Source organism: Aricia agestis, chromosome 17, assembly GCF_905147365.1.
Source record: "Aricia agestis chromosome 17, ilAriAges1.1, whole genome shotgun sequence".
Taxonomy (NCBI): Eukaryota; Metazoa; Arthropoda; class Insecta; order Lepidoptera; family Lycaenidae; genus Aricia; species Aricia agestis.
The window spans coordinates 6,466,984-6,484,441 of record NC_056422.1 but is presented as its reverse complement, the minus strand read 5'-3'; the positions used below and the strand labels follow the sequence as shown (position 1 = coordinate 6,484,441).

The window sequence follows — 17,458 nt, the reverse complement described above, 5'->3', positions numbered from 1 at the left end:
TCTAGTTGTCAAATTGCTCTTCAGCGTGTGCAGGCACAATTTAAAAATACAGCGAGTTCAACTTTCAAGTCTGTTAATTTGAAATTCAAGTACAGAGATACAATGTTGCCTTAAGTATAACAAAATGGAATAAAAATACCGCTCGCTTTTGATTTGTATTCCATTTTCGAAATTGTTTTTATTGCGAATTATGTTTATAATGCATTCGTAGGCGCCCCGGGCAGCGCTTTATTCCGGAACCTCATTTTGTTCGCAAATCTTGATTCAGCCACGGTCGGCTGCCATCGACGATTAAAAATGAAAACGAAGTACGTCCGATCGGACTAGGGTCGCCAATTATCCCATTTTCTAATAGCCTTTTTATTTTTACAAAGACTTTACCAACAGGCTAGAAGTGTTTTAATAAAGCATTTAGTAAAAGTAATAAAAGTAAAAGTAATAAAGTCGGATTTTCCTTCCTGACGCTATAACTCCTGAACGCACGAACCGATTTCCACGGTTTTTCATTCGTTGGAATGGTCTCGGCTCCGTGATGTCTATAGAAAAAAAAAGACGGGTTGCACTCCGGGAGTGCCGGCAGATGTAAAAACTTGATTATTAACGTTGTGCATTATTTTTTTTAACCCATTTTTTATGAAAATCGATTTTTAAAAAATCGATTTTTTTAATTAATCAAAACCCTTACAATCGATTAAATTTTAACCCATTTTTTAAGAAAATCGATTTTAAAAAAATCGTTTTTTTTAAATTAATCGAAACCCTTACAATCGATTAAAAATATCGACAATCGAAAAAAACAATCGATTGTTCGATTAATCGATTTCGATGTTACAACACTACTCTCCAACCATCTTACGGTTTTTCGATCAGCACGAGAATCTGACGCGAGTTTCAGTTTTTACCCATCCCAGTAAAGTGCTCAACGCCGCTAAAGAAGTTTTCACTTCAAAAATTCAGAAAAAACTTCAAGAAAAAAGCAGGAAAACAGGAAAAATCATTTTATGGCAAAACAACGTTTACCGGGACAGCTAGTATTTTATATAAATGACAGACAGAGATTTTCACATTTATTTATATTAGTATGAATGAATATCTTAATATATATTTCTTGTGTGCGTGTGTATGTGACTGAACTCCTCCTAAACGACTGGACCAATTTTGATGAAATTTTTTGTGTGTGTTCGTGGAGATTCGAGAATGGTTTAGATTTACAGTTTGGTCTACTGGAAAATGTTTTTCCAATTAATTTCTTATTTATAAGGAGTTGTTGATTTTGGAATGTTTTACATTAGATCCGGCGGACGGCGCTATCATCGCATTCAATATTATTCTATTTCAATTTTAGTTTGTCCTGACAGATGGTGCTACGATTAATTTGAAAAAAATTTTGTTATTCAATTCATGTGCTGATTAAAATATTAAATAAATAACACATAGGCTACAATTTTAACCGACTTTCAAAATGGGGGAGGTGTTATGTTCGTTTTCTTATATTCAACGATTACTCCGCCGTTTGTTAACCGATTTCCAAAATTTTTCTTTTGGTATATAGGGTATCATCCCAATTTGGTATTATATTCAGAAAAGTGGTGATCTGATGAAGAATCCATAAGTAATCGAGGGAACTCCTCAAAACTTATAGGGAAACATATGGTAACTTCGGTTTCGTGAGAAGTATTCTAAGCATATGCTACCAACAAGTAAGATTTTGCACCGAGATATACCTGGTATACCGTGGTTCGGAAGGTGCTGAGAGAATTCCTGATTCTTTATAGATACAAGTTTGGGAGTTTCGGCGTTGTTTTAAGAACAGAAAGCATATGCTACTATGCAAATTACATTCTTCATCATCATCATCATCATCATCACTGCCATATTATACCATTTCATAGTCTTTTAGATCGAGACTCGAGTTTGTCAAGCGATAATTAAAAAAAATCTATATCTACCTAATATTATAAACCTGAAGAGTATGTTTGCTTGAACGCGTCAATCTCAGAAACTACAGGTCCGATTTAAAAACTTATCTCAGTGTTAGATAGATCATTTATCGAGTAAGACTCATCATTTATCGAGAAGGTTATATTATATTATTACTCTAAGACTAATACGACAGAAGAAACTCAGGAAAATGTGGGAAAAACGGGGGAAATATTTTTTATGGGAAAATGTAGCTACGGATTCTGTAAAATTTCTAATTTACGCGGGCGAAGCCGCGCGGGACATCTAGTTTGTATGGATTAATCATAATGTCACGGAAAATAGGTAGCAGCAGTTAAAGGTCACATACATTTTTTGATGACATAATTAATCCCATAATAGTTTTCTCGCGACTCTAAAGTATTTACAAGTTCATTAATCGCTGTTACAACGTGAATAGGTAATAGGCAAACGAACAGAAAGACTAGCGTTAATGTCGCGACTCATGAAGTCATGAGTATGAAATTATGAATCAGAGGCTCCCAAAGTGTGTATCGGTACCCCTGTCGCGAAAGGTCATAAAGAGCGTCGATTCTGCAGAATTAAATCAACTTGTCGTTTTAAAAATTTCTTCATAGGCAGAATATGGTACACGTCATATTTTGATAGGGTTATGTTATTTTAATGTAAGTTGTTTTTTTTTTTGGCTGGGTTTGACTTAACTCGAATAAATTATGTAGACCCGCTATGGATAAACTTCTCTGATGGTACCGCGCATATTTTTGATACAAAGAGGAGTTACGGCAGATTTCCAATTCTAATCAGAATTAGTCTTCCAATTTCCCTAACTTTGTTTACAACTAGGGCAACGAGTGCAAAGTTTTCGGGTTCCCAGAACTTTTCCGAAATATATTAAGTGTAGGTACTTACAACAAGTCTCTACTATTGGACTGGTTATATATTGTACTAAGAAATACCCCCTTTGTTGACTACATAGTTTAGATATGTATGTTATTAATTATATAGGTACATAATAATTATATAAAATTAAATGGTTTCGCAACGAGCCTAAACTATGTACGGTATGTATTTATGTCCTAAATACAACTATTGACTCCTCTATTACTAGTCACAATAGTAACTCTATATGTATAAAAAAAATCACAAACAATAATAATTAATAGGCTATGATCCTTCACGTGGTCTACTTTTTATCTGTGCCAAATAACATAAAAATTGCTCTAGTACTCGTAGTTCGTGAGAATCCCTATCACATAATTTTCCCCGTTTTTTTTTCCACATTTTCCTCTGCTTCTTCTCTCTTTGCGTGATAATAGATTATTATAGCCCATAGCCGTCCTCGATATAATTATTATGAGTTATCTAACAACGAACCAACTTTTTCAAATCGAACCAGTAGTTCCTGAGTTTAGCGCGTTCAAAGTTCAAACAAACTCTTCAGCTTTATAATAACATAATAGTATAGAATAGTAAGTAAGTACAGATATTAAAAATAAATGTTAAATAACTTTTATATAATACCTATATTATGCAAGTAATATTCTGTACACACACACTTTTTACGGTCCACAATAAAAGAAAATAAAACCAACTATGTACATATTACGAAATTCCTAATACTGAAAAAATAATATTATCTAGAATCCAACTAATGTAATTTACGAAGCTGTATAACGTTAAGGTATTTCTAATAATTCATAGCTTGCCAGACGAAAATACATTAAGGATGGGATGAGTATACCAGGGCTTCTCAAACTGTGTGTCACGACGCTGTGTGGCGTCGCAAAATCTACGAAGAAACGAAGACCGTATAAGTGAAAATATTGACGCGGAAAAACTAGCTGATTATTTATCAGAGCTACAGGATACGTTTCGCAGGAGTAAGGCAACAAAATATACATAAAAATCGACCAAGTGCGAGTCGGACTCGCGCACGAAAGGTTCCGTACTGTAATTATAGAGCAAACATAGACCAAAAAAGTGTTTTTGTATGAGAGCCCCCCTTATTTTTTTATTTTATTTTAATGTTATTCTTAAATATTGAAGAAGACATATAATTAAGGCCTTTGTGAAAATTTCAAGTGCCTACCTGTTGCCATATCGAGCAAAAAAGGCCAAAAAAATCACGTTTTTTGTATGGGAGCTCCCTTTAAATATTAATTTTATTTTGTTTTTAGTATTTGTTGTTATAGTGGCAACAGATATACACAAAGCTATAGCGGTTCTTGAGATACAGCTTGGAGACAGACAGACGGACAGACAGACATCGAAGTCTTATGAGTAGGGTCCCATTTTCACCCTTTGAATACGGAACCCTAATATAGACACAAGAATATAAGATAACATTATATTATTATATCTACTTATCCTTCTTACAGTCGGGTTAAAAGAACTGGACTGGACTTTATAGGTTTTCACTAACCATAATAATTTCTGGAAGTCCAGTTATTACAGTTTAGGTTTAATCTTCTCTCCCATCTAGCTACATCGCCAAAAATAATATATTGAAGGGGTCACAATAAAAATAAGTTTGGAAAGCCCTTTAGCGTACAATTAAGATCATACTGTATATTCATGAAGTTGGAAGCTAAATATAAATTGGCATTACCCAAAGTCGTATTTTATTACTATTACGTCTAAGACTAATTGGTTTATGTCTACAAATACACGAACATGTGTGTTTTTTCTCCAATCTTCAGTATCCTTATTATTAAAAAAAAACGTCTAGAACTTCTAAATAATAATAATTATTATCTAATTGAAATTAACCCATCGATCGTTGAATAACGAGACACAATAGCTTTTCTATTGTTATCGCGGCCGGATGAGGCCGCTTAGGTCCTCATGAATTAATGTGAAGTATCGTATCAGTCCTGCAGTATATTATTAGGTATCAGCTGTATAATAATATTATAGTATTTCATCAGTTATCAATATTATACAAGGTGTTTCAAAACTGGTATAGTAAGCCGAAAGGAGGTGACTCATGGGGTCATTCTGAACAAGTTTATTTTTGTTCTAAGACTTAGGTTTCGGGAAAAAAAAATTTTGCTTTTCTGTAATAAAAAGTCACGTTACCAACAAAGTTTCTATGGAGACAACATCCAGTATAAAAATGTAAACACCTCTGGGTAGAATAAAAAATAAATTAAATTAAAAATGCATGTTCACCCCTTTCTATCAATTTTAATGCGTTCGTTAAAAAATCGTAAAGGGGTTTGAATGACAGATTAATCAAGCAAACATGTCATCTCAGCTATTCTTCCATCATTTTAGGAAAGAAAACAGTTTAAAGCGATGTCTGCCCGTCCGCGTCAGTTGCGATTTAGAGTGCGGAAAAAGGATAGTTTAACTCTTTGAAAATGTACGGTTTCCGCGCAATTAACGGATTTTTGGAAAACCATGTTGCCAGCACCATCTACACTCTACAGGGTGTAAAAAACTGAGTGATAATACTTTAGGATGTGTATAGTCTGTAAAAAAGTGAAGAAATTAAAAGTGGCAACATTGTAGTGTCATCCCTTTCAAATCAATCTAAGAAAAAAGGGATGACACTACGATGTTGCCACTTTTTAATTTCTTCACTTATTTGTCGTGACAGACCATACATTCATAACATATTGTATTCCCTATATTGAGTTCACTGTGACAGTAGCAGCGGATGAAAGAGCAAATTTTTTTGTGATTTGTACGGGCAAGCGCCCGAGCGTCAGGAGTTTTCTCATAAAGTTTTAAAAAAAGTTGATCTTTCAGCGCCACAACTTGATTAATTATTGGTCTTATAGTCTGTCAAGAAAGTGAAGAAACTAAAAAGTAGCAACATCGTAGTGTCATCCCTTTCAAATCAATCTAAGAAAAAGAGATGACACTACGATGTTGCCACTTTTTTAGGGTTCTGTACCCAAAGGGTAAAAACGGGACCCTATTACTGAGACTTCCATCTCCGTCTGTCCGTCTGTCTACAGGGTGTATCTCAAGAACCGCTATAGCTAGACTTCTAAAATTTTCACAGATTGTGTATTTCTATTGCCGCTATAACAACAGATAATAAAAAAAAAAAATTATTTAAGGACCCCCACACAAAAAAACACAATTTTTGCCTACTTTCGCTCTATAATGGTACGGAACCCGTCGTGCGCGAGTCGACTAGCACTTTTTTTTTTAATGAAATTAGGGGGCAAACGAGCAAACGGGTCACCTGATGGAAAGCAACTTCCATCGCCCATGGACACTCGCAGCATCAGAAGAGCTGCAAGTGCGTTGCCGACCTTTTAAGAGGGAATAGGGTAATAGGGGAGGGTAGGGAAGGGAAGGGAAGGGAATAGTTGAGGGTAGGGAAGGGAATAGGGTAGGGGTTAGGGGATTGGGCCTCCGGTAAACTCACTCACTCGGCGAAACACAGCGCAAGCGCTGTTTCACGCCGGTTTTATGTGAGAATGTGGTATTTATCCGGTCGAGCCGGCCCATTCGTGCCGAAGCATGGCCCTCCCACTTGGCCGATTTTTAATTTCTTCACTTTCTTGACGGACTATACGACGTAGTAGCACAGCGCGCGAAGACCAATCATTAATCTAAGTTACCTTAAACTTTAAAGTACATAACATAATTATCACTTAGTTTTGTTACACCTTGTAGTTTATGAAAATAAGTAGATAATAATATTAAAAGTAATAGAATATCGTATTATGAGATTTAATATCATTGTTACCCAACAGTAATACAGATTACAGAGTAACTTATAAGTGGAAGTGTGGTCTCTAAGACCCTTACTATGGTTTCCTGGACAATATTCCACGGATCTAGTTTCAGTGATAAAATATGCTCACTCGTGTGGAAATGAGGGAAGTTTATTTATTCTCTAGAGCCTTTAGCGAGAAATATTAAGGCTGAGTCCTATATTTTACCTTCGTCAGTGTGAATAACATACCGTAGACATGTTGAAGATTAGACCGAATCGAAGACACATAATAATATTATATGCGTTATTTGGGAAAGAAAAGAGGATAGAACAACGCAGTAGCGTGCACGAAAACCTAGCTTTTGTCAGAGTCGACAGAATTAAGGGTTGATTCAGACCGCAACGCGACGCGTAGATGCATTTCTTTTATAATATGGATTTGACAGATTCGAAAGACGTCTCACGCAATTGAAATCTGTCAAAGCCATACAAATTTATGCCGCGTCACGCCTCGCCTCGCCTCGTCGCGCCTCGCCTCGCCTCTATTGACCCTAAGGGTTGATTCAGACCCCAAAGCGACGCGAAGATGCATTTCTAAAATTTTATGGATTTGACAGATTGCGAATCTGTCAAATCCATACTAAGTAATTTAGAAATGCATCTAATGGAGTATGAGAGAGTAATGGAGTCAACCCTATGGAGTACCTCGATTTCAAACAAACGGGCGAATCTACGCGAGTTGGGCGCAAGTACCACTTTCGACATGCTCCAGAATGCTGATTAACTTACGGCGCGCGCCCGGCGCCGGCCTATGTTATACGAGATCTCTTCAATTATTTCTGTTTACTCTGCCTCTGTGTTGCGAGAATTTGTTTCAAAAACGCACCCACAACCAACTGCTAACCACCGCCGCCGTCACCGGGACGTCGTCGACAAAAATTCAAATAAAATGCCACTTTATGACCTAGGCTATAGGTTTTATTTTGCTCTACGCCACTACAAAGCAGCGGCGGCGTTGGTCGCCATTTCTGGCTATCTCTCAACGCTTTGCTAAAACACTAAACTAATGACTCAATTAGTTTAGTGTTTTAGCAAAGCGTTGAGAGATAGCCAGAAATGGCGACCAACGCCGCCGCTGCTGGAAGTGAACATAGAATACATTTTTATGATTTAACCACTAAAATTGTAATGAGGTCCATTTTGGAACGCGTTTTGAAATCGGTCTCCGCGCGATAATCGCGTTTCCACGCCAATGAAGTTGCGAGCAACTAGGTATTGATCCATACTTCGTTCGCACTTCGTATCGGCTACAGAAAATGAGCAATAGTATAAGCATTAAGCACGTCATACTAATAAAACTCAAAGGTGACTGACTGACTGATTGACATATCTATCTACCTAGTATCTAGTGATCTATCAACGCACAGCCCAAACCACTGGACGGTTCGGGCTGAAATTTGGCATGCAGGTAGATGTTATGACGTAGGCATTAGCTAAGAAAGGATTTTTATAAATTCCAACCCCCAGGGGTTCAAATAGGGGATGAATGTTTGTATGTAATAATACTGCTTAACGCGAGCGAAGCCGCGGGCAAAAGCTCGTAATATTATAAATCTTCACGCCTAAACCGCTGAACCGATTTTTCAGAAATTGGGTTATGGAGTTACTTAGAGTCCCGGGACATAAGATAAGTACTTGATATCCCGGAAAAATGTACGGACCTCACACGATAAACGAATTTTAGCGCAGCGGAGTTGAGGGCGTTATCTAGTGTTAAATAAAATAAAATAAGTAATTACTATCTTAATACTAATTTTATAATTAATGAAGGGGAAAAACATCGCTTTTCGTTATACACTTTGTGCGTTAACTAGTTCTGACAGTTTGTATGAGTTTGGGAAAAGTTCAAGTTTGCAGAACAAGATTTGTATGAGACCCGCACTAAACTTCCACGTAATGTATAAATATACCTATATGTTACATAATTATTATACACTATACATGAGTGTTTGTTTCCCATAGGAACATTAGGGTGTCACATATAAATTAAAGTTACAGCTATTAGTTATGTGGTTTAGCTAGTTGTTGATTCATTATTTGTGTCAGACATAATATGCGAAAAGTTTCTACTTATTACCACTAACGCACAATTCTTAGAAATTTATTTATTTATTTATTTAAAATACTTTGTGTGGCATTCTCTACCAGTGGGTCGACACTTCCATATAAAAAGCCTGACTCCCAAGCCAGTCACTAAAAACACGACTCTATCGCTTTTAAAATAAAGTCTATATTTGAATAACCGCAAGGCTTCAAGTTTGAGATGCGAATCATTACCAACATACAGAATCTTAACATTTTGTTATCTATGATTTTGTGATTACTGAAGGTTGGCAGCTTTGCAATGACTTTTTCACTTTTTGAAGTTGTTTGAAAATTGTATAAAACAAACATCTGAAAAAATTGATTTTTGCTTGAATATCAAGTGAATTGGCTATTAAATTTGTGCTTTTATGTTAAGTTTTGTTGCGTGTCACCGATTTCGTGAGTTTAATTACATTTTCACCGACTCCTTGAAAAGTGATACCTACTTATTATTTTCGTCTGAAAATATTTCAACTAACATGGAAAGCCGCATCTGCAAGAAGTGTACGATTTGTGGAGTACGTAGACTCCCCAAATCGAGCATATTTCTTGCAAAATTTCCTCTTGACCCTGATCGGTAAGTCTTACAACTTTTGTACTCTTGCATCATAATATGACAATTGATGTTGATGGTGTGATTCGGCACTAAGGGTTTTGGCACTCATTGTGTTACTTGTATCAGTACGTATTTAAATCAGCAAAGTCTAATTAGTAATCCATCCAATTATATATTATAATATAAAACTTGTAACTTGTACCTCTTATGCTACTTTATATAGATTATAGAGGAAAGATTTTATTCCTTTCGACAAATAAGGCTCTACTAAAACTATTGGATCCATTCCAAAACTTCTTCCAGCATAAGAATGCTATATTATCCAACAGTAACATAGGCTACTGTTTTGAATCCTGTAAGAACTAAGTCTGATGACTGCTTTGAATGACTACAAACAAATTATTATAAATCTTTCAGATGTCGATTATGGGTGAAAGCATCGGGCATTGAAGATTTAGTTTATGTGCCAATTGAAAAGTTGCATCAGCTCAAGTTTATCTGTGGTGCCCACTTTACCCGTCAATGCTTTAATGCAAAAGGGAACCGGTTGTTAGCCAGTTCAGTGCCAACTGAAGGTCTCATGAGAACCCCTTTATCTGATGACCTTTTTACTGAGTTTCCTTTGCATATTAAATCATATTATGATAAAATTAATCCTGCTGGAAAACATACAGGTAAGTGACCATTGTATATTTTTTTATTTTTAGGATTCCGTACCCAAGGGGTAAAAACGGGACCCTATTACTAAGACTTCGTTGTCTGTCCGTCAGTCTATCTCTCTGTCTCCAGGCTGTATCTCAAGAACCGCTATAGCTAGACTTCTGAAATTTTCACAGATTGTATATCTGTTGCTGCTGTAACAACAAATCCTAAAAACAAAATAAAATTAATATAACGATGGAGAGCCATGCTTCGGCACGAATGGGCCGGCTCGACCGGAGAAATACCACGTTCTCACAGAAAACCGGCGTGAAACAGCTCTTGCGCTGTGTTTCGTCGAGTGAGTGAGTTTACCGGAGGCCCAATTCCCATCCCTATCCTCCCCTATTCCCTTCCCTTCCCATCCCTACTCTTCCCTATTACCCTATTCCCTCTTAAAAGGCCGGGAACGCACCTGCAGCTTTTCTGATGCTGCGAGTGTCCATGGGCGATGGAAGTTGATTTCCATCAGGTGACCCGTTTGCTCGTTTGCCCCCTTATTTCATAAAAAAAAATATGTAAGAGGAGCTCCCATACAACAGACATGATTTTTTGGCTATTTTGCTCTATATAAGTAATGGCAACAGTTAGGCACCTGAAATTTTTACTAAGGCCTGAATTATATGTGTACGTTAATTAATAATAACATTAAAATAAAATATACATTTAAGGGAGGCTCCCATAAAAAAAACTAAATATTTGGCCTATTTTGCTCTATAACAGTACGGAACCCTTGGTGCGTGAGCTCAACTCGCACTTGATGGATTATTATGTATGAAGTCAGTCAACCTAGGCAGATGTTAGAAAAACTTTTCTACTTTTGATTTTTTCTAATTTCTAGTAGGATAGTAAACATCTTAAACCTTATGCATTTTTTCCAGATAAACTTATGTCTACTACCGAAAAGATAAACATGAATATGGCAATTGAAGCAAGCACTGAAATAAATGAGACAGAGGCACATATTTATCAAGGTAGACATTTCTTTTTTTAGTGTTCCGCACCCAAAGGGTAAAAACGTGACCCTATTACTACTGAGACTTCGATGTCTGTCTGTCTCTCCAGGCTGTATCTCAATAACCGCTTTAGCTAAACTTCTGAAATTTTCACAGATTATGTTTTTCTTTAATTGCCGCTATAACAACAAATACTAAAAAATATAAAATAAAATAAATATTTAACGGGCCCATACAACAAACGTGTTTTTTTTTGCCTTTCTTGCTCGATATCAGTAATGGTAACATGTAGACACTTGAAATTTTCACAAAATCTTCAATTATATGTGTTCTTTAACAATTAATAATACAGTAAAAATAAAATAAATATTTAAGGGGGACTTCCATACAAAAAAAAACAATTTTTGGCCTATTTTTGATCTATGACGCGACGGTACGGAACCCTTCGTGCGCGAGTCCGACTTGCACTTGGCTAAATTTATTTTTCTGTTTTATGGAGTAGCTGTGGAAATTATCATAAAGTTAAGTAAAAATGATTTTAATTTTCAGGTGGACCAGTGCTTACTAATGTCCATAAAACATATGGTACTGATAATTTTGTACCAATACCTTCAACCTCGAAAACTCCTACACACTTGACATATAAAAGAAAAAAAGGAGGTAAGAAATACTACTATTTATACTTCATTGCAGCCCGTTCACCGTCAATGATAAAACATTGTCGTTTTTTTCGAATGCTTCTTTGCTGCTGCTGGTTTGTTTTTGTGTTTCCTTGCAATGTAACATTAAAATTTAAAAAAGAAATATGTGGCACCTCTGTATTGTTCAGATGTGCAGCACTTGGCGGTGAATGGGTTAACACCCACTCAAGGTAAAATTCTGTTTTTTGTTGCCCCACACTTTAATAATATAAGAAAATGTGTGAGAAAAGTACCTGTGGAATGGTCTGTCTGTTTTGCTAGGTACAGCAAGGGAATTTTTAATCCCTATCCTTATCCGCTATCCTTATGGATTTGACCTCGACGAGGTGTAAAATAATAAAACACCGAATGACATTATAATATAATGCTGGCGACGCCTGCAACAGTCATGAGCCGGACCCAGGGAACCAAAAAGAAAAAGATGCACAAACAGAAAAATTAAATTATATTTTTACCTACTGGGTGTGACTCATAATGCTTAAACAATAAGCAATTATGTACCTAATTAATAAAAAGTAACAGAAATACCACAACAATATTAGTTCTTCTAACAAAAGTTGTTGGAAGAGTTATATTTTGTGGAACAGAAAAATGATTTATAGAAGAATTAACAAACATATTCCTATATTAACCTTTAACCTATAATTTCAGTAGAAATGTATCCTACGGCGAACGATGAAATTTCGGTTCAGAACATTGTATCACCAAAAAAATGCAAGACTGGTAAGTTTTGAATCTTTTGTTAAAAAAACATATAACTGTTATTATAAAAATTATAACTATAATGATTTTGTTTGAAAATTCATATATATTCCAGGAACCACAATGCAGATGGGGGGTGAAGAAATTCTGGTGCAAGGCTATAAAACATCAAGGAAAACTCGAACAAATGGTATGTATCAAATTAAAATTAACATTCTTATTACTCACAGGACAAACCTCTTTTTCATTAGAAAATCTAGGGGAAAGGAAAATGCATTGTCCATCCATACTAATATTGTAAATGTGAAAGTGTGTCTGTCTGTCTGTTACCTCTTCACGCTCAAACCGCTGAACCGATTTTGCTTTTTGGCATGAATATACTCTGAGTCCCGAGAAAGGACATATTATAGTTTTTATCCCGGAAAAATGTACGGTTCCCGCGCGATAATCTAATTTTGGCGCAACGGAGAGCGCAACGGGCGTCATCTACAGTTTCATGTACTTGATCTGTGAATGTTTTTTGTTACAGATGAAATAACTTTAACAAAAAGAGAAAGGAGAATATTAAAACGTCTACAAGAATCAAAAATCACGATAAGGAGAATGGCAAAGTCCTTATTAAATTTGGATAAATTAGACTCTGATATCCTTAAATCGATTGTGGAAAATGCAGTCAAAAATTACAAAAAAGCCCCACACGGAAAACGATGGCAACCGCAAAACAAAACCTACGCTCTGTCTATTTTTAAGCGTTCTCCTAAAGCATACCGGTATTTGCAAAAAATGTTACCACTCCCAAGCACACGATCACTTCAAAGGCTTTTAAAAGAAATCCCTATGGAACCTGGCATTCATTCTAAGATTATACAGATATTAAAAGAAAAATCTGTAGAAATGGAAGATGACGAAAAATACTGTGTTTTATTGTTTGATGAGATTGCCTTGAAGAAACGACTGATCTATAATGAATCACTAGATAAGGTTGAAGGATTTGTTGACCTGGGAAATGGTGAAAGTATGGGCAGAAACAACAAAATTGCAGGACATGCCTTGGTATTCATGATACAAGGCCTGAAACAGAAATTTAAACAACCGGTAGCGCATTATTTTGTTGAAGGAACAATAGAAAGTGAAAAGTTAGCAGTATTGATAAAAAATATTGTGAGAGCCATACAAGAGGCTGGATTCAATGTTCTTTCGACTGTTTGTGACCAAGGCCCCACTAATATTGGTGCTATTAATTTATTAAGAAAATTTAATGGCCTGAGTACTGAAGCCAACTATTTTCTTATTGATGAACAAAAAGTATTCATAATTTTTGATATTCCACATCTATTTAAATCGATAAGGAACAATTTTTTCCAAGCTGGTATTATGGAGTACAAAGGGAAAAGGGCGAAATGGTGCCATTTGCAAGAAGCAGAAGAGAGGAATAGGAATTTTTTGAATTTCAAGAAAATTACATCAACAGTTGTGAACCCTACATATAAAACTAAAATGCGTGTTAAATTTGCAGCTCAAGCATTAAGCAACACGATGGCCGCGGTTTTGAAGATGATGGCATGGAGCGACCCACGTTCAGAAGAGATCAACGATACTGCCTACATTGTTGAAGAAATGGACAAACTTTTTGATTGCACAAATGGACCAAAATCGCCAGAAGATGTAAAAAAAGGGATCAGGGAAAATGTTTCAAAAAAAACAAAACACGAGGAATCTTGGAATTATTATTTAAAGTATATTCATACAATTAAATTTCTAAAGTCAGACTCTCAAATACGTTTGAGAAATGTGCGTTGCATCCAGGGTTTAGAAACTTCTTTAAAGTCATTAAAAGATATTTGGAATTTTTTACACAGAAAAGCTAGTTTCAAGTATTTAAATTTACGCCAACTTAACCAAGATTCCTTGGAAAATTTGTTTGGGAATATTAGACAGCACAGCATAACAAACAGAAATCCAACATGCAGTCATTTTAATGCTGCTTTAAAATCCAGTGTGATTTCTGGATTAACAGGGCCGCATAGTCGTGGCTCAAATTGTGAAATTGACTATAACAAACTGTTTATATCTCATGCAGAATTAACTAAAAAATCTGAGTCTGAATTAATGCTTGAAGCTACGTGTCTGAATGAGAATTCTGATAAAGAAGAGGCAGATGTTTGTTATCCTATGCTGTCGCTGCCCGAAGAACCCGAGATTGAACATGTCGAAATTTCTTTTTGCAATTTTGAGGAACAACCAATTGTATATGTTAGTGGATACTTAGCTGCAAGAGTTCTTAAAAAATTTGATTGTGAAAGTTGCAAATATTTCCTTAAAGAAGAAAATCCAGATCTAAATGAGCCATTATACAAATTTATATCATTAAAAGAATGGTGGCAAGATAAAATTTCTCTTACTTATCCAAAAAAAGAACTTTGTATTTTAGTGAGTGAAGCAAAAAATGTTTATGAAAGTACAATTTTGCCTGAGCTACATCAGCTTCATATTGCCCAATATTGTACCTTGCAATTAAGTGTCCACTGCAATATGGAATGGTTTAAGTGCAGTGTTCACTCTAACTCTGTTCATGAATATTTATTGACATTTTTGAGCAAATTATTTATAAGAAAATCTTGTAAAATATTAAATACTGAGTTCTCAAAATCCGAAATTGATGTCGCGGACAAAATTAAAAGAGCTCAACAACAAAATAAAGACCACTAAATTTGTATCTTGTGTATTTTTTAAATATGTTACACGGGTATATTATATTAAATATTTAAACATGGATTTTTGATTTTTTTGTTTGATTATCCATGTTTAAGTATTTTCTTTCTGTGTAACATTCACTTTTACCCAGAAACAAAACCCCGAGGCCCTACCTACCCCTAGGATATTATCAATAGAAAGGCCCAACACTAGTATCGATATTCGATAATAAATCATAATTACTAGTCCACATCACTAGAACTGTCAAATTATGATCTGTCTGAAGGTTGGCAGTACTGTTTGTCGGTGATCAGAAATCTCTAGGTTGGTACTAGTTTGCAGTCTAACTGTCGATGTGTGCGTGAGCTCAACTGTTTCTATGGTAGTGCGGTCCAGTGGGTCGACACTTCCATATAAAAAGCCTGACCCCCAAGCCAGTCACTAAAAACACGACTCTATCGCTTTTAAAATAAAGTCTATATTTGAATAACCGCAAGGCTTCAAGTTTGAGATGCGAATCATTACCAACATACAGAATCTTAACATTTTGTTATCTATGATTTTGTGATTACTGAAGGTTGGCAGCTTTGCAATGACTTTTTCACTTTTTGAAGTTGTTTGAAAATTGTATAAAACAAACATCTGAAAAAATTGATTTTTGCTTGAATATCAAGTGAATTAGCTATTAAATTTGTGCTTTTATGTTAAGTTTTGTTGCGTGTCACCGATTTCGTGAGTTTAATTACATTTTCACCGACTCCTTGAAAAGTGATACCTACTTATTATTTTCGTCTGAAAATATTTCAACTAACATGGAAAGCCGCATCTGCAAGAAGTCTACGATTTGTGGAGTACGTAGACTCCCCAAATCGAGCATATTTCTTGCAAAATTTCCTCTTGACCCTGATCGGTAAGTCTTACAACTTTTGTACTCTTGCATCATAATATGAAAATTGATGTTGATGGTGTGATTCGGCACTAAGGGATTTGGCACTCATTGTGTTACTTGTATCAGTACGTATTTAAATCAGCAAAGTCTAATTAGTAATCCATCCAATTATATATTATAATATAAAACTTGTAACTTGTACCTCTTATGCTACTTTATATAGATTATAGAGGAAAGATTTTATTCCTTTCGACAAATAAGGCTCTTTAACTATTGGTTCCATTCCAAAACTTCTTCCAGCATAAGAATGCTATATTATCCAACAGTAACATAGGCTACTGTTTTGAATCCTGTAAGAACTAAGTCTGATGACTGCTTTGAATGACTACAAACAAATTATTATAAATCTTTCAGATGTCGATTATGGGTGAAAGCATCGGGCATTGAAGATTTAGTTTATGTGCCAATTGAAAAGTTGCATCAGCTCAAGTTTATCTGTGGTGCCCACTTTACCCGTCAATGCTTTAATGCAAAAGGGAACCGGTTGTTAGCCAGTTCAGTGCCAACTGAAGGTCTCATGAGAACCCCTTTATCTTATGACCTTTTTACTGAGTTTCCTTTGCATATTAAATCATATTATGATAAAATTAATCCTGCTGGAAAACATACAGGTAAGTGACCATTGTATTTTTTTTTATTTTTAGGATTCCGTACCCAAGGGGTAAAAACGGGACCCTATTACTAAGACTTCGTTGTCTGTCCGTCAGTCTATCTCTCTGTCTCCAGGCTGTATCTCAAAAACCGCTATAGCTAGACTTCTGAAATTTTCACAGATTGTATATCTGTTGCTGCTGTAACAACAAATCCTAAAAACAAAATAAAATTAATATAACGATGGAGAGCCATGCTTCGGCACGAATGGGCCGGCTCGACCGGAGAAATACCACGTTCTCACAGAAAACCGGCGTGAAACAGCTCTTGCGCTGTGTTTCGTCGAGTGAGTGAGTTTACCGGAGGCCCAATTCCCATCCCTATTCTCCCCTATTCCCTTCCCTTCCCATCCCTACTCTTCCCTATTACCCTATTCCCTCTTAAAAGGCCGGCAACGCACCTGCAGCTTTTCTGATGCTGCGAGTGTCCATGGGCGATGGAAGTTGATTTCCATCAGGTGACCCGTTTGCTCGTTTGCCCCCTTATTTCATAAAAAAAAATATGTAAGAGGAGCTCCCATACAACAGACATGATTTTTTGGCTATTTTGCTCTATATAAGTAATGGCAACAGTTAGGCACCTGAAATTTTTACTAAGGCCTGAATTATATGTGTATGTTAATTAATAATAACATTAAAATAAAATATACATTTAAGGGAGGCTCCCATAAAAAAAACTAAATATTTGGCCTATTTTGCTCTATAACAGTACGGAACCCTTGGTGCGTGAGCTCAACTCGCACTTGATGGATTATTATGTATGAAGTCAGTCAACCTAGGCAGATGT

The 17,458-nt window shown here is 35.8% G+C and overlaps 1 protein-coding gene across 1 annotated transcript in view; it reads right to left on the bottom strand.

Annotated features, from left to right (window-relative positions):
- Positions 1 to 17,458, bottom strand: part of LOC121735256 (rap1 GTPase-activating protein 1) — a 330,446-nt gene that overhangs the window by 242,629 nt on the left and 70,359 nt on the right. The gene's annotated exons all lie outside the window — the stretch shown is intronic.